General features: G+C 35.4%; 1 protein-coding gene across 3 annotated transcripts in view; it reads right to left on the bottom strand.

Annotated features, from left to right (window-relative positions):
- The window catches only part of FHL5 (four and a half LIM domains 5), a 41,430-nt gene that overhangs the window by 15,224 nt on the left and 9,725 nt on the right, over window positions 1-16,481 (bottom strand). Inside the window, exon 1 of one of the 3 annotated variants that reach the window (XM_007084916.2) lies at window positions 8,586-8,605. The exons of the other annotated variants lie outside the window; for them this stretch is intronic. The gene's annotated coding sequence lies outside the window, so the exon portion shown is untranslated. Of the gene's footprint in view, window positions 1-8,585; window positions 8,606-16,481 lie in introns of those variants that run through there. 3 annotated transcript variants of the gene reach the window in all.

Below are 16,481 nucleotides of genomic sequence, written 5' to 3'. Positions count from 1 at the left end.
GGCATTTGACTTTTTTAGATACAAACTCAGAAATGCTAGTATCAATATCAATTACACATTCTTGTCAAACTTCTTTCAAAGAGGTTGTATATATCAATTAAATATATTCTGATCAAACTTATTTCAAAGTCATTCTGCAATTATACAATAGTTTAAGTGAAGAATTTTTATCATTGCATACTGGGGGTTTTAGAAGATTGATTTAGAGATACACTGATATATCAAAGAACCTATAAAAATAAATACCTCAGAAATCCACTGCCTTGAATGGACTTGGCTTTCATTTTCCAGTTCCCACCTTTGTTTTAGATTTCTACCTAAAAGGATGTGTGTTCATTGGCAATAATTTACATAGCTGAGAATGATGTCTCTTAGATGTTATTTTTTAAACCAGGAATAATTTTGTGTCAAGTTATATGTTATGGTGAATTATTGATTAGATGGCTAATGCTGTGCGCAATATATCCACTTATATTTTTACTATGCTGAGCACAATTAATAGATTCACAAGAAGTGTACTTGAGAGAATGTCAAACAAGAGCAAGGCAGGGACCTGATACCATGCCTGGTATCGCTAATATGCTTTTGTTTGCAAGGCATAATACATCATTCATTTAATCATGCAGTCAATAAACATAAAGTATCTTTCTACTTCCAAAGTAATCTGCCAGAAGTTGTAAAAGACATAAAATAGTAGATTCAAATCCTATCCTCAGAGAATTTATAATATAGTAGGAAAAGTAAGGATATTTTATAAATAAACAAAAGTTAAGAAGTGATGAGGAGAAATGAAAGGTTTTAAGAATTTAGAGCAGTCCTAAACACAGAGTACACATTAGAGTTTAAAATTTTCCAAAGTGCACCCCTACCCCAAACCAATTAAATCAGAAATTTCTGGAAATAACGGATAAGAATAAGTATTTTTCATTTCCTGGGTGGTTCTAATGTCCAGTGAGGTTTGAAAACTACCAATTCATAGGAAGCGGACACACAGTTACTTTTAGCTAGGAAAAATCTGGGAACAAGTTGGAGAAGGTGGCCTTTAAATGAATCATGCAGAAGATGTTATGGATTTCTTCTCTCAACCTTGGCTTTACCCTTCTAATTGGAGAGGTCAGGAAGCTAAAAATAATTCCTGGCCCCTCTACAGAAGTGTTCAGGATGCAGATTTGGCTCTGCTAACACAAACCATGTGTATAAACTGGAAGATGGAAGGGAAACGGAAGACATGTTCCTGCTGCTGCTGCTGCTGCTGGCAGACTGTGTCAGACCTATGTGGGTGCTTTCTACTATTTTGAAATGCCTGGGCTCAGGTTGTCCAGGGTTCAGTGACTAGATTTTTGTCTATGAGATATTGTGGTAATCATATCATTGTGGCAGCTGCAGCAGGCTCTGTATTACAGAGCAGAATCGATGTAGAGGTGGGAAAAGAGCAGTCTCTCCTATCCCTTGGTCTTTTATAAGAAAAATACTACCAGTGATCTCTCATATTCCTGTTTCTGAGCGTCAAGTACTGTATTAACCACTTTATGTGGACTGTTTCCTCTAGTCCTCACAATGGCCCTCTAGGTGAAGTCTGTTATTATCCTCATGAATAATATTATCCCCTTAAAGAAGAAACCAAAGCTTAGTGAGGCCAAGATCACCTGACTCATAAAAATGCAAGATCAATGCTAGATTCAAAACGACACTTGTCAGAAACTGAAGCCTAGGATCTTAGCCTGTGCAGACCTCTCTTTCCCTGGAGATGTGGGGAAGGGCATTAAGATAGAGCAGCAGAATTAGGATAGACATTCATACTTGGATATGCGAGGTAGGCACGGGAAGCAGCAAGTAATTTATTCAGTGGCTTTCAGGGCACAAGGAGGCAAATATTGGAGGGCAAATTAGAAAGGTAGACTGGGAGAGATCATCAGTGGTTTAAGTTTCAAGCGGGAGTTGAACATATATATTTTTTTTCTATAGAAAAGGAAATGACCACTGATGACTGGAAATAGGTACGTGAAATGTTTTGAGCTGAGACTTATAAAAATTAATTTAAAAATAACGATAGAAAGGATTGCATGATAGACATACCACAAATAGGCAAATCAATTAGGATTCCATTTTTCTTTTTTTAAAATTTTTTAATGTTTATTTATTTCTGAGACAGAGAGAGACAGAGCATGAGTGTGGGAGGGGCAGAGAAAGAGAGGGAGATACAGAATCTGAAGCAGGCTCCAGGCTCTGAGCTGTAAGCAGAGAGCCTGAAGTGGGGCTCGAACTCACAGACTGTGAGATCATGACCTGAGCTGAAGTCGGACACCCAACTGACTGAGCCATCCAGGTGCCCCTGGATTCCATTTTTCAATATGCCATTTGGTCAAGAAATATTATTTTTCTTCCTATGTAAAAAAGTGTGTTTTACACGTTTTATGGGGGAATATGAGGAGAATTCTTATTGAAAAAATAATGGCCAGTCCTCCAAAACTGACAAATGACATCATGCTACAAATTTAAAAAAAGAAAGCAAAAACCAAGAACCTCAACCAGCCTAAAAACACACCCACTGAGTCATCTCGGGGTAAAACCACTAAAAACCAAAGACAAATGACATCTAACACATGGGGTAAAAGTATTACTTTTGGTGTAACAACAAATTAAGAAGTTACCTACTTCTCAACAGAAAAAAATGGAAGCTGGACAATAGAAAGTCAAGGTAAAATTGCTGAAAGAAATTAGAAGCCAACCTAGAAATCTATACTCAGATAAAATAGCTTTCAATAATGAAGGCGAAAAAAGATATTTTTCAGACAATCAGAAACTGAATATATCAATAGCACACTCATTAAAATAAATACCAAAGACTGTTTTTCAGGGAAAAAAGCATTGATCTCAGATTGAAGCTCAGAGAGGAAGCAAGTAGTGAAAAACAACAAAAACTATAAATAGGTGTATCTAAATAAATATTGACTATATGGAATAACTTTAGCTAAGGAATTAGAAAAATTGGATAAAACAGGAAACTTCTAAAATAAGTAAATATTAAAACTGGTACAAGAATATAACATTTCAACTAGTTGGTAACTATCAGAGAAACTAAATTTATTATTAAAAGCCTATTTACACAGTAAAATGCAAGCCCAAAATGGCTTCACTTGTGAATCTTACCAAGCCTCAAGAGATAATACTAATCTTAATAAATTATGCCAAATATTATAAGCAGGAAACATGTTAGTTTTGAAACCATTAAGCTGATACCAAAATCTGAAAACATTAGAGAAAAAATTTATAGGCCAATTACACTTATAATAAATAATACATTTTGCAGTACATACAATCTTTACTCAAATAATAACCAATTATCTCTAGTAATATATAAAAATGTTAATCATGTCATGATAAATTGCATTTATCCCAAGAATGCAATTTTGGTTTAAAATTAAAAAGAGAATCACTGTATTTCACCACATTTATCAAATAAAAGAGAAAGCCATATAATTATCTCAGCAGATGCAGAAAAGACTTTTGATGAAATTTGACTTCAATTCAAAATCAAAAACTTAGCAAACTAAGAATAAAAGGAATTTCCTCAATGTAATTTAAAAATATATAGCAAACATATATAATGGTGAATGCTGATAGCTTTTACGCTGAGATCAGAAACGGAAAAAGAATGCCCGTGATCACGTTTATTCAGTTCTATACCAGAAGTCATAGCCTGTGCACTAAGATGAGAAAAAGAAAAATATCAGAATTAAAAGAGAACAAATAACTGTCATTATTTTCTGATGGCTGATTTTGTGTGAAGAGAATCTAAATGATTCTATAATAAACAATTAGAATTTGTAAGTGAGTTAACAGAGTTGCTAGATAAAATGTTTATATACAAAAATCTATTGTATTCTTACATAACAGCAAACAAAATGAAATAAAAGCTGTATACCATTACCAAACCCTCATATACCTTGTAATAAATATAATAAGCATGTATGAAACCCCTACACAGAACACTTTGAAAGAATATAAAGAAAACACAAATACATAAGTAGAAAGATAGACCATGTTCATAGACTTGGAGACTCACTATTTTGAAGGTGCTATTTCTCTTCTAATCCTTTTAGAATATAAGAAAATGTCTTCATTAACTTGTAATAGGGAAAAATTTCTTAAGCAATGCAGCCATATAGGGAGAATTTGATAAATTGGACTATATTAAAATTAAGGCCACTATTTTAAAAAGATTCTAGATAAGAGCATGAAAATAAAAACCACAGAGTCAAAGAAAATATTGTAACTCATGAACCAACAAAGGAATCATATCCAGAATACATAAAGAAATTCTAAAAGTCCATAAGAAAAAAACGGACAATACAATAAAGGGGCAAAGGACTTGAATAGACATTACACAAAAGAGGATGTCCAAATACTAATAAACATGAGATTGTGCTCAAGCTCATTATCAGTCAAAGAGAGGTTAGCAAGTTTCTTGATACAAAATCAATATACAAACATCAACAGAATTCCTATACAACAGAAATATAATGTTAAAAACTATCATGTTTGAAAGCAATAAAAATAATACTTGTATTAAATGTAACACAGTATATCTAAACCTTATGATATTGGGAAGCCTTGTTATATGAAATCTCAAAACTTAAAGTCATTAAGGAAATATAGTATTAGAACTGGATAAACTAAGAGACCAGTGGAACAGCATGGAGAACACCAAATCAAGTATGAATCAAATCAGAACCAAATAATATCAGACAGAAATTATATATCTATTTTTGATATATTTACATTTATAAATATTGATCTGTTACATAAAGAATGAAATTTAAGTTTAGAAAGAGTAAGAAATTATTCAATAAATGGTCCTGGAATAATTGGTTACTTACATGGCAAAAAACTAAGTTGGATCCCTACCTTATACTATACTCAAAATAATTCAATCATCAATATGAAAAGCAAAATTTGAAATATAGGAGTAGATGTCTATGCTTTCATGTTAGTAAAAGTTTTTTGAAAAGATGCAAAACACAAACCATAAATGAGCAGATTGGCAATCAAAAAAAATTGGTCATTGAAAGACTATTAAATGAAAAGACAATCACAGAATAACAGGTTAACAGATGATATTTGCCACACATATAACTGACAAAGGATTAGAGTACAGAATATATAAAACACTCCCATGAGTAAATAAGAATTAAAAATTAACAGAAAAATGGGAAAAAGATACAAACACATGTTTCTTTTCTAAATGACAGATATTTTAAAGAAAGCTCAATCTACTCCATGGAATTTGAATTGATCTGTTTAGCAAACCATAATAAACTATATATTTACATTCACAGAGTCAGAAAAAATGAACAAGTCTGACAATATCAAATATTGTTGAGGATAAGGACCAATGGAAACTCACTCACTAAAAATAAAAGTAAAAGATGCAAAGGATAAAACTGCTCTGAAAAACAATATTTCATAATATTGTAAAGTTGAACAAGAACCTTTTGTATGACTCAGCAATTGCACCCGTTAAGTGTGTAAGTCAGAAAATCTTGCAGAGATCATGTGCAAGAACGCTCACAGCAGCATAGTTTATAGTAGCCATAATAGGAAACTGAATATCTCTCGAAGGGAAAAATGGATACATAAGTAGGTGTGTGGTCATACAACATACTAACATATGGCAATAAAAACAGATGAATTACAGGTAATTCATCCTCAGTATAGATGAACTTCACAATATTGAATGAAGCAATTAGGCTCTAAAAGTAAATACACTTTTATAAAGTTCAAAAACATTCAAAATGAATTATTAGGAATTATAATAGATAGGTTATTAACATGTTAAAATATGTTAGTGTGTTAGTTAACATGTTATTAAACACAATAAATTTTAGTCAAGCTATTTTAAAAATCATGATGATTATAAACACAAAAATCAGGATGCAATTAAAGTTACCTAACTTCTGGAATTAGACGGGGTATTGAGAAGTTGTAAAGAGGATTTCAAATATATAGGATCTAGGTATTTACCCAAATGATACAAAAATACTAATCCAAAGGGATACATGCACCCTGATGTTTATAGCAGCATTATCAACAATAGCCAAATTTTGGGAAGAGCCCAAATGTCTATCAACTGATGAATGGATAAAGAAGATGTGGTATATATATACAATGGAATATTACTCGGCCATTAAAAAGAATGAAATTTTACCATTTGCAATGACATGGATGGAACTTGAGTGTATGACAAGTGAAATAAGCCAGTCAGAGAAAGACAAATACCATATGATTTCACTCATATGCAGAATTTATGAAACAATGAACTTGGGGAGGAAAAGGAGAGAGGCAAACCAAGAAACAGACTCAACTATAGAGAAAAAACTGAGGGTTGCTGGAGGGAAGGTGGGCAGGGAGATGGGTTAAGTGGATGATGGGTATTAAGGAGGGCACTTGTGATGAGCACTGAGTGTTATGTGTAAGTGATGAATCACTGAATTCTACTCATGAAATTAATATTACATTGTATATTAACTAACTGCAATTTAAATAAAAACTTGAAACTACAAAAAAAGTATTTAGGGAATGTTTTGATTTCTTTACTAAATTGCTATTTCTTTACTTTGCAGATATATTAGAAATATTCTTTCCTACATATGAAATGCTTTATTTTTTAAAGATTTCAAAAAATGAGTAGATGATAAGTAGAGTGGTATGTATTAAATTATTTTTTCTTATGTTTGTCAAAAGAGACATAATCTAGATTCATAATCTAGATATAATCTAGATGGGGGTAGCAATATCTAAGAAGGGTTTGACTGCTTATGGTGGTCATGGAAGTTGTCCAAACTGGGAAGATCTGGGATGCATGTGGGCTGAATCAAAGGGAACTGAGCAGGACCATTTTAGATGCAAGAGAGGAGAGGGAAGCAATAAATCTCTCTCTCTCTCTCTCTCTCTCTCTCTGTCTCTCTCACAGTACCATGGAAGTGTGCAAAGTGGGAACATGGTTGCAATATGCATGAGCTTTGTGCATGAACATTGTGCAAATCAAGGACAACCTGTCTATGTCTTATTACTTTCCTGTCATGGATTACACTTTTGAAAACTGAGAGGGCTTTTCCTTCTTATGGTGGACTTGAAATATACAAGGATACAATTTGAGCCTTCTGGTTTCCAATAATGTCTCTATTGCCGATGTGTTTTTGAGGAATTTTACTTACTTGAGGCAGTTGAATTACTGTCAATATTTTACTCTAAATAGCAATTATAACTTACATAGTTTTGATTACAGCTTTTTGTTCCCCATAGAGACAGGTAATACTATATAAATCAACACATTATGTTTCCTAAAGTAGAGGACATACAATAAATGGTATATATGGTTACTTCTGTCTCTAATACATGATGTGTAAATTTTTCTAAATAGATGCAAATAATGCCATACCCACTACTTTTGCACATAAGTCAAAGTGCACTGTTCTTTAATTCAAAGTTTGCTGGGATACCTGGCCTAATTTCCATCTGGTTATTCAAAGCACCTTCACTCAGCCTGTGTAAATATATCTGTGTTCTTATGAGAGTACTGCAGGACTATTTCGACTGCCCGTTCAGGCTTTCATTGATTCAGTAAAGTAGATTTGTTTCTGCTTTTTTTTAGGGAAGAACTTGGGGAGAATTCAAATCTAAATGGTGTAATGAATATTAAAATCCTCTTGGGAAGTGTTAGTGCAAAATGTTTAAGTCTTTGAAGTGTGTGATTGATATACCAGACTTGAATGGAAACAGAAACTGGATGAAGAATCCTAATTCACACTATATTTAACTTAATTTACCTGTGGTCCTTTTTCCATTTAGGATTTTATTTTGAATTGTTTCTCTGATGGCCAGGCAGGAGCATTTTGGAAACCTCACCGAACAAAGTATATTTCTCTGTGCTCTATGGTTATAGAAACCATCTATAGTGCATAGTTGTATAATCACCTAGTCTCTTGAGGCAACTGTTTCCATCATTCTCTCCTCCCTCCCTGCATGCACTCCCTACATATGTTTATTGGGTACTATATCCCATTGATTCTATTTCAGAAGCATCCCTTAAATCTTATTTTAGGCCCTCTTCCTATCTCTGATGGGCCATAGTGGTTTACATCTATCTGGGGATATTATTCAAGATTTCTTCCTCTATTGAGTGGAACCAAACACATTGCTACTACATGACTTTTGTTCTGTAATCATAAGCTCAATTTCCCCCAGGAAGTTCCAGAATATCCTCCATGTGCTCAAGAAGAATCTTTTCTCAGACTCATCTGATCATCTCCCTTCACTGGAAAAATCTCCAACAGCTTATTTTTGACTCTGAAAGAAAGTCTAAACTGCATTAGCATAGAGACCCTTTACTATCCTGTCTGCTTTCCCCTCCTCTAGCCCTTTCCAGACTCAGCACCGCCCAACATACACACATCTCCCACGTATGCTTTTAGCCACTTCCAGTGACTGCCTATTCTTCACACATGCTACATCCTTTAATGGCATTGAGTCTTCACCTGTGGCTTTTCTTCTCAATCTAATACCCTCTTTCTCGTCTCACTGACCTTGTCTGCCTGATGATTCTCCTCATCCATCAAGGTCCAGTTAAAACTCCTTTTCTCGGTAGCTTTCTTCATATCCCTCAGGAAAGAGTAGCTGCTCTCATTAGTTCATACATATGTCTATTTTTCTTTTGCCACATTTTGTAACAGTTTTTTCTGTCCATGTGTGTCTCACTTGTGAGCTCCTCAGGAAGAATGTTGCTTACTTCATTTGTGTATATCAAGTCCGAGTATAGCAGGACCTCAGAACATCGTTTATGACTAAAGAAATGACTGGGAAACTTCCTGTTCTCTAAGGGCGTGGAGTCCAAGGCAAGTATTGATGAAAACATATATGCAAAGAGGCTTCTATCAACAGAATAAGGGATAAAGTTTCAATTAGTAAAGAGTTAAGAATTTGTATATCCACTTGACTAGTGAATTAATTGTATCTATTACATCTGTGGCAAATATGTCCAAGGACTGAAAATGAAGGTTAGGGAACAGAAGGTAAAGCCCTAAGGACCTGTCTGTGGCAAGGAGAGTTCTTTCACTTTCCCTGTGAGGGCAGCTGAGGAAGACACCTGGTGGGTTCCTTCATTACCAACTGAGGAATGTGTCAGAGAAGCAGCAGAAGTAGGTGGTTTATCCGTGGATATTAATAAAGGCTTTTTTTTCCCTCTCAACTAGGGGGACTGATATGCTTCTATTAACAGTTTTGGAGGTGTTGGCTCAGATTCTTCAATTCTCTGTTGGACGTTACACCAGACTTTTTGGATATGTGCACATAACATTTTGAGATGAACCATGTCCTTAACCAGTTCATAAGATCTTTGTCTTCTGAGATCTATGATGTTAGCTGAAATGTTGTTTGATCAAGTGACTGAATTTGACGAAGTTTAGGGGAGTTAAATGAGCTATATGAAAAAATAAATCTTCCAAAGTCTGGGTAAACTAGGCCAGATGGGATAAATATATGTTCTGCAGCAGAAGAAATTAAAATGCACATATTTAAAAATACGAAGGAGTTAGGATAACTAGTAAAAAAAAGTTCTTTTAGTTTTTTTTTTCTTTTCTTGGTTCTGAGGGTTGAGTTCAGCAGGCCTGTGTGTACTTCCTTATCTGTTTTTGCTTGTTACCCAAGACAAGGCATATTGAGAAGAATTAGGTTAGAAATCAGAAGCTGGAGATTGTGGCACCTGTTGCTTTAGCACTAGCATATAACTTATCCGCTGTTGTGGAAACCATTTAACCTTTCTGGCCCTTACGTTCCTTAGCTGTAAATGAGAACAGTAATAGCTGTCCATGATCCCACTCAAGAATCGAGTGGGATGTAGGAGTGGAAAAGTCATGGCTAAGTCATCTGTAGGTGTACTTGTCTTGGTGGAAAATGTGCAGTTATAACTGTAGCTCCCATTTTGAAGAAGGAGGCTATTTTCTTCCCCCCTCATGCACTACTTTTTAAAAACTCAACAAACAATTTAAAAATAACTAAAGCCATAACTTCAGGCCATCAATCAAAAATAACCTAAAACAAGCATCATAGAATGGTGGTGGAATGTTTGATATTAGTCTCTAGGGACATATTTGCAAGTCCAGTTTGTTGGAAGCTGAATGTCTTGTGTAGAGAGGTCAAATAGTAATTCTCCTGAGAGCTGATGAACTACTCTCCCATGAAACAAAACAGCTGACTAGAGCTTTCCATCTGGTTAATTTGTTCTGTGGATACTAACAAAGAAAAAAAAAGTGATGATTTTCTTGGAGATTTACAGAATCATGTAATTATAGCAGCTATTATTGAAATGGTAAAATATATCATGGTAATACACAACTATATTTTATCAAACATTATATTCTTTAAAAATAAAAGAAGTAGAACCCTTATAAAATATGTAGGTTTAATACCATCCTTGAGATTTTTCTCACTGGGAAATTTTCAAGACCAAAAGATGAAACTGTATTATCTAAATCTCTGTCTATTCAGATCCCACTTTTCTGCTTTTAAATTTGTCATTAAGTTTGCCTCTACAATTTTGATCACAAAGGAACCACAAGCATTTCAAATTATGTATAAGTTGAGTTTTCTCTTCTCCTTCCTGCAAAATTGCTGCTATTTCTGTAAAAAGTCTTCTGGAAGAACAGATCTGGTTCCTGGGTTGACTTAGGGTCTCTCTTGCAAGCCTTGTTTTGAAGTGCTGATTAAGTGCAGGGTTTAATAAACGTAAATACTGAATTAAAAGAGACGATTTATCTAAAAGTATTTAGCATAGGGCCAACACGTGGTAGAGGGGCAGAGTGAGTGTTTCTTGTATATGAATTCCCCTGGATCAACCTTATTTCCTACACATGGAATCTATGAGGACACTGCAGATCTAATGTAAATATTAGAAAGTATTTTTTCTGCTTCCTCTCTATGCTTTTTGGAAAACTCAACAAATCTTCTATGGAATTCCTTAAGGGTAGTAATTGTATCAGTTTGTTTTGTTTTGTTTTGTTTTGTTGGTCTTCCTTTTATTTCAAGATCGCCTTCATCACACTCATTAATTACTAACAGTATGTAAACACTAGTAGCTGTTTTCTGAGCACTGAGGAGGGAGCTCCATTGATTCATCTATTTAACACTTTCTACCTGCTTCCCCTTGCATCTCATGACAAATACAAACTTACTTGGCAATAAGCATGACGTGTCGTTGTAAAAATGAAGTCTACCTAAGTCCACTGAGGAAAGACTGAATCTGTAACCATGACCATGTGTGTAACACACACTAATCAGCTCCATCACCCCCACAGGGCCAGGTATTTGCACAAGATCGCATGAAAAATTTGCTATGATCTGGGGAATATACTGAACCAGAGAGGAAATACAATATCTTTTGTACCTTTTTCATCTTTCCATTTTTGAGTTCAATATCATGTGTTATAAAGAGATTGTGAACTGATCACTGTAAAGCCAAGATGGCTATTTTATTTTCCTGAATGTTTTTAAATAAATTCTAATATCCTTCCATAACTAGTGATGAGAAAGCTCAAACCTTGCTCAATTAACTCACCTTTAAAGGGCGACAAACATATTCAATTTAAACAATGGCTTGAGAGCATGTCAGGTTAATAATTGTGGATCCAGGCACTATGCCAAGTGGTCCAATCACAAGACAGTCGGTTCATCTGAACCCTATACAATCTTGAAAAACTAAAAGTACATGCTCCTTTATAATATAGGAGAATCAAGCAAAAAATACTTTCTATGATTTTCTTTTAAACAAATATGTTTTTAAGTATAAGAAATAAACCATTTCTATTCTGACAAAATAGTATTAGAAACTGTCCAAGAAAATGAATTGCTCTTCATTTGGAAGGTGGCCAATATACAATGATAGATGTATTCTTTAACTAATAGATCCTACAAGGTAATTTTTTAAATCCCCGACTTACCTAAATGACAACTCCAGTCAAACAAATTAGTTAGGAAGAACTTTCAGCCATTCAACTAAGAGCAATAAATAAGATTTCACCATTGATCACATAATTCCTTCCTGAGAATATGCCAAGTCTAACCATACAATATATTGGCTTTCATATATCCTGGCATTAATGTGTATTACAGCTTCTGTTGGTTTATGATCTTCAAATTCGTAAAACACAATGATGGAAGAAGAGTCCAGTTTTGGACCTTCTGAAATTAGGAGAGCCTGTCAACAAGTTCTACTTCACCTTGGACTTAAAGCTTCAGCCATTACTGAATTTTAAGGTTATGAAGGCACATTTATAAATTGTATTATGATATTATGTATTATGTATTGTGATATGTTTAATGAATGCCCTTTGTGTTTTTCTTAGATATTATTTATATTCTACCCTGTATTATAAATGATTTGGAGCTTTGTTGTATTTCTTATAACCATCATGTAGACTCACTGAGAGCAGCTACCGTGTCTTACTCATTTCTGTGCTCTACTGGAAGATGAGCAGTGCCGCATATTTTGTGGGTGATCTTCAAAAATGTCTTGGATAAAACTGTTGGTAATTAAAAATGATTTCTATTTCATTAAAAGTGATGATGGCTCAAGACCAGGAAAATAAGCTGTGGCTCCTCCAGTCTTGGAATTTTCTGCTGGGGCATCATATGATTCCTTAGTGACTAGAAGCACTCTTCAAGCAGCATTCTCTTCTTGATTTCTGGGGCGGAGGCTCCAGATACTCTTTCTCTTCCTCTGAACTAATAGGCCTAATCAGAGGATAACAAAGTGTCCTATATCTTTGCAAGTCTACCAGCAGTTTTCCAGATGATTGTATGCATCGAGCAGGTATTTGCTGTCTCTTTGGATCTTTCTATTCTGTTTTCAAAGTTGGTGGTTCCTGCAGCTTTAGGCTCTTATTAAGCCTGTTGAAGGCTGGGTGGGGAGGGAAGGGCTGGACCTTTGATGGGAGGAGCTCTTCCTGGCCCTTCACAGACATGGGGAGGATGCAATGCCAGGCACTTGTTGAAGCCCAGCAGCCTGCTACTAAGGGCTGGTCATAAGGCATATGTACCCCTTGTCATATACGTGACATTTACAATCTATCACCAAATTCTTAACTTTCAGTTGATTTTTTGGGACAGGTAACAGTAGTATTATTTATAAAACCACTCAGTTATCAGTATCCTATTTGGCATTTTGTCAACACCTAAATATTTATGTGGTTTAAAAAAATGGCATTTATATTCTTCCTTGCAAGGTAGAAAATTGTAAATGGTATCCGTAAGTGGTGCTTTAGAGCAAATGAGATAATATGTATCAAAATACCTTAAAAATTATGAGTTATGCAAGTATAAACATTGCTGAGAAGGAAAGTATGTAGGAATTAGAGTAATTATAGATGGAAAATGACAAAATTTTAAGAACATTTACAACTTGTTATGCTAATAGTGTTGTAATACTTGATATTGATCAAAACCAATCTTGGCATCTCATCAACTGACATTTCACTTAAAAATACTTAGAGTAACCCTTGAGGAAACCACAAGATACAATGTGATGGAATAGACAGGGAAGGTAGAGGGATTTACTTTTCACTGGGTAGCCTTTTGTACTTTTTGAATTTTGTTCCAAATGCATGCATGGACTATCTTAAATAAAATCTTAACACAAATCAAAAGATTAAGTTTATTTCACTTGACTCTCTTGTTCCTGATCATAAAATGTAAGAACTAGACGAGATAGATCAGTTTCAACTCATTTTACAGATATGAAAACTAAATTCTGAAGATAGTATTCATAGTTACTTTCCAGAAAGATTAGGAAAAATGGAATATATCTTCCAAATAAAACTGTGTAAGCACTTAATAGAAAATACCCAAATTGCTAATCAACATGAAATTTTAAAATATCACTCATTACTTTGCTTTATTACCACATCTGTCATTTGCATGAATTTTAACAAGCTTCTTTTTAGACTAGATTACTACTTTGTAATGAGTGACCAGGTTGTTAAACAAGCATGAATGATTTTCTTTAAGATTGTCCAAAACTGGATGCCAAGTTAGTGACCCACTTAATTACCACAATTTTGGTAATTTTTCACAATTTGTTTCTCAGCTCTGCTCTGTGTGACCTTGTTTTCTCAAAGAGAAAGAAAGAATTAACTTCCATTTTCCAACAAATTAGCTGCACAACCAGTCTTCTCTGCAATAGTTTTCTGCAATAGTTTAAAAAAAAAATGTCTACCATTAGATCTAGGAGGGTGAGGAGGAAGAGAAATAAGGAGAAGGAGGAAGGAGGGAGGAGAGGGAGCCCAGAAGAGAAATTTCAGAAACTCAGGAAGAGGAACCCCTCTGGGAATAGTAAGATATTTAGAGATAAAGCCTCTTAGTGCTGCAGTCATTTTGATGTTTTTCCTTCCCTATAAAAGCATGCTTCTGATCCAATTCCATTTTTACGGAACCACTAAATCTAGGAGCAGGGAGGGATTTTTGAAATTCTCTAGTTTGTGCCTCTCATCTAACAAATGAGAAAAACTGAAGGCCAGGAAGGCAAATTGTTTTTTAAAGCTGAAAAAGTGGTTAGTGCAAAGGTTTCCACCAGAGTCCAGATCTCCAACTTCTCATGGAAGCCATTTGTCATTGTTTTCATATATAGATGGGCAAAAAGCTTGTATGGAGTGACAGCTTTGGTTACTGCTGTGATTTTTTTCCAAAAGAGAAAAAAACGTATTTGTACCTGGCTCTCCAGGTTTGAATTACTGACCAGGTAACAACCTCACATGCATAGAGAGGTTCATCCTGGAGCTGAAGCCAAGCCACCACTAGCTATACAAAACAAACCAATTATCTTCAACAGCAAGTACATGTCCCCTCCAACATTCAAGGCCAATTCAATTTCTATTGGTTTTCATTTATTATAGTTGTTACTGGTTGGGAAGAAAAACCCAAATCACATTCGGTTTGATTTTCTGAATCCTCACCAAAAATATGAGGAAGTGATGCATGTGTGTATATGTGGTTTGTATGTTTGTGTGCATGTGAATATGTGTGCTGTGGTGTGTGTGGGGGGTGGTGGGGGTGGGGGGTGTTGGGGCTGGGGATGTGTGGTGAGTGCTGGAAGTTGATGTTAACTAGTTTTTCCAGTATTTCTGCCTGAAGCAAAATAATCTTCCTACCCGAATGTGATTTACAAAGATACCAGGCAGGACTGTATCCTGTGCTTTGGTGATAGCATTAATCAATAAATTCAATAATTCCCTTGACAGTTTAAAATTTGTTGGTGATGGAGGGGGTGACCATTTGAACGGCTGCATGGTGATATTGAAAACCAGCTTTAATTTAATTTTTATCTATTCTTGGTCTTTGAGTTGTAGACAAGGTTGGTTCTCAGCATCTGTTGAAGGAAAATGCTTGTGGTCAAAGTGCTCACAGCCTCACTCATCAGTTGTGGTTTACACCTTTGGAAACACAATGTGTTGATCTCAGGTTGTTCATGCTAATTTTGAGAGTAAACGGCAAAATCTGTGTTCATTCCCTTGGAAACCAAATGTTCACAGTATTAGCTGACAAATACTGGTTACGAGCTAGTGTTGTTTTCATTTTCACCCGAAGCATCACTCAGTGTGTGAATTTTTAAGTCATGCGGATGTGTCACACACACAGGAGCAGAGATCTCTCCTTGCCTTGCTCAGGGCTGTGTCCCTGGCACCTAAAGCAGAACTTGGCACAAATATGTGTTAAATGAATGCAGGAAGAAAGAAGTCAGATGTTTGGCCACAGAATCTTAAAGGTTTAGAGCCAAACAGACACTCTTCTCCCGTTTTATAAATAGAAGCCAACCCAGAGTCTTTAGATGACTTGTGTTTGAATCACACTTTCTGCGACCTTCATAATCTAAGCTCTTTAGCATAGCATTTCAGACCTTTCATGATCTGGCTCTTTCAACCCAACATTATCCAACAGTGTACTTTTAGTTCTATGGGTTTCACAAAGAGCTCTGGAGTGCCAACTCCGGGCCATCCACAGTGCTTGGCAGTGAAGGTGAAACCAGGTTTCTCCTTTGAAAAGCTTCCATGCTGGGAGAGAGACTCACAAATAATTCTTTACTCCATGACTCTTCTACCAGATGAGGACTTTGGCTCTAAGTTCTCATGCACAGCTCTCGGTACTTCCCCACACACAGTTCATCTTGGCTCTAGTTAGTCATGTTTACTGCTCAACAGTAAGCTTGTGGTGGGACAGACGCTACATTCCCACCAGACTTCTGATGTCTAGCAGTATCACCAGCATATGTTGAGTACTCAGTAACCATTGTGGATGGAAGAAATGAGGGCAGAAAGGAGAGAGGACATGCGGAGATACTTGGGATAAATGTGTGGGGCCCTCTGGAGATTTCAGGAAGTTTCTAGAAAGCTTCAAGTGAAGCCTCTTCTAGAGCAGTGTCCTAAAGTTTGAATAAA

Source organism: Panthera tigris, chromosome B2 (genome assembly GCF_018350195.1).
Source record: "Panthera tigris isolate Pti1 chromosome B2, P.tigris_Pti1_mat1.1, whole genome shotgun sequence".
Classification (NCBI taxonomy): domain Eukaryota; kingdom Metazoa; phylum Chordata; class Mammalia; order Carnivora; family Felidae; genus Panthera; species Panthera tigris.
Note: the sequence above shows the minus strand (reverse complement) of the source record. Positions and strands in the feature narration are given on the sequence as shown.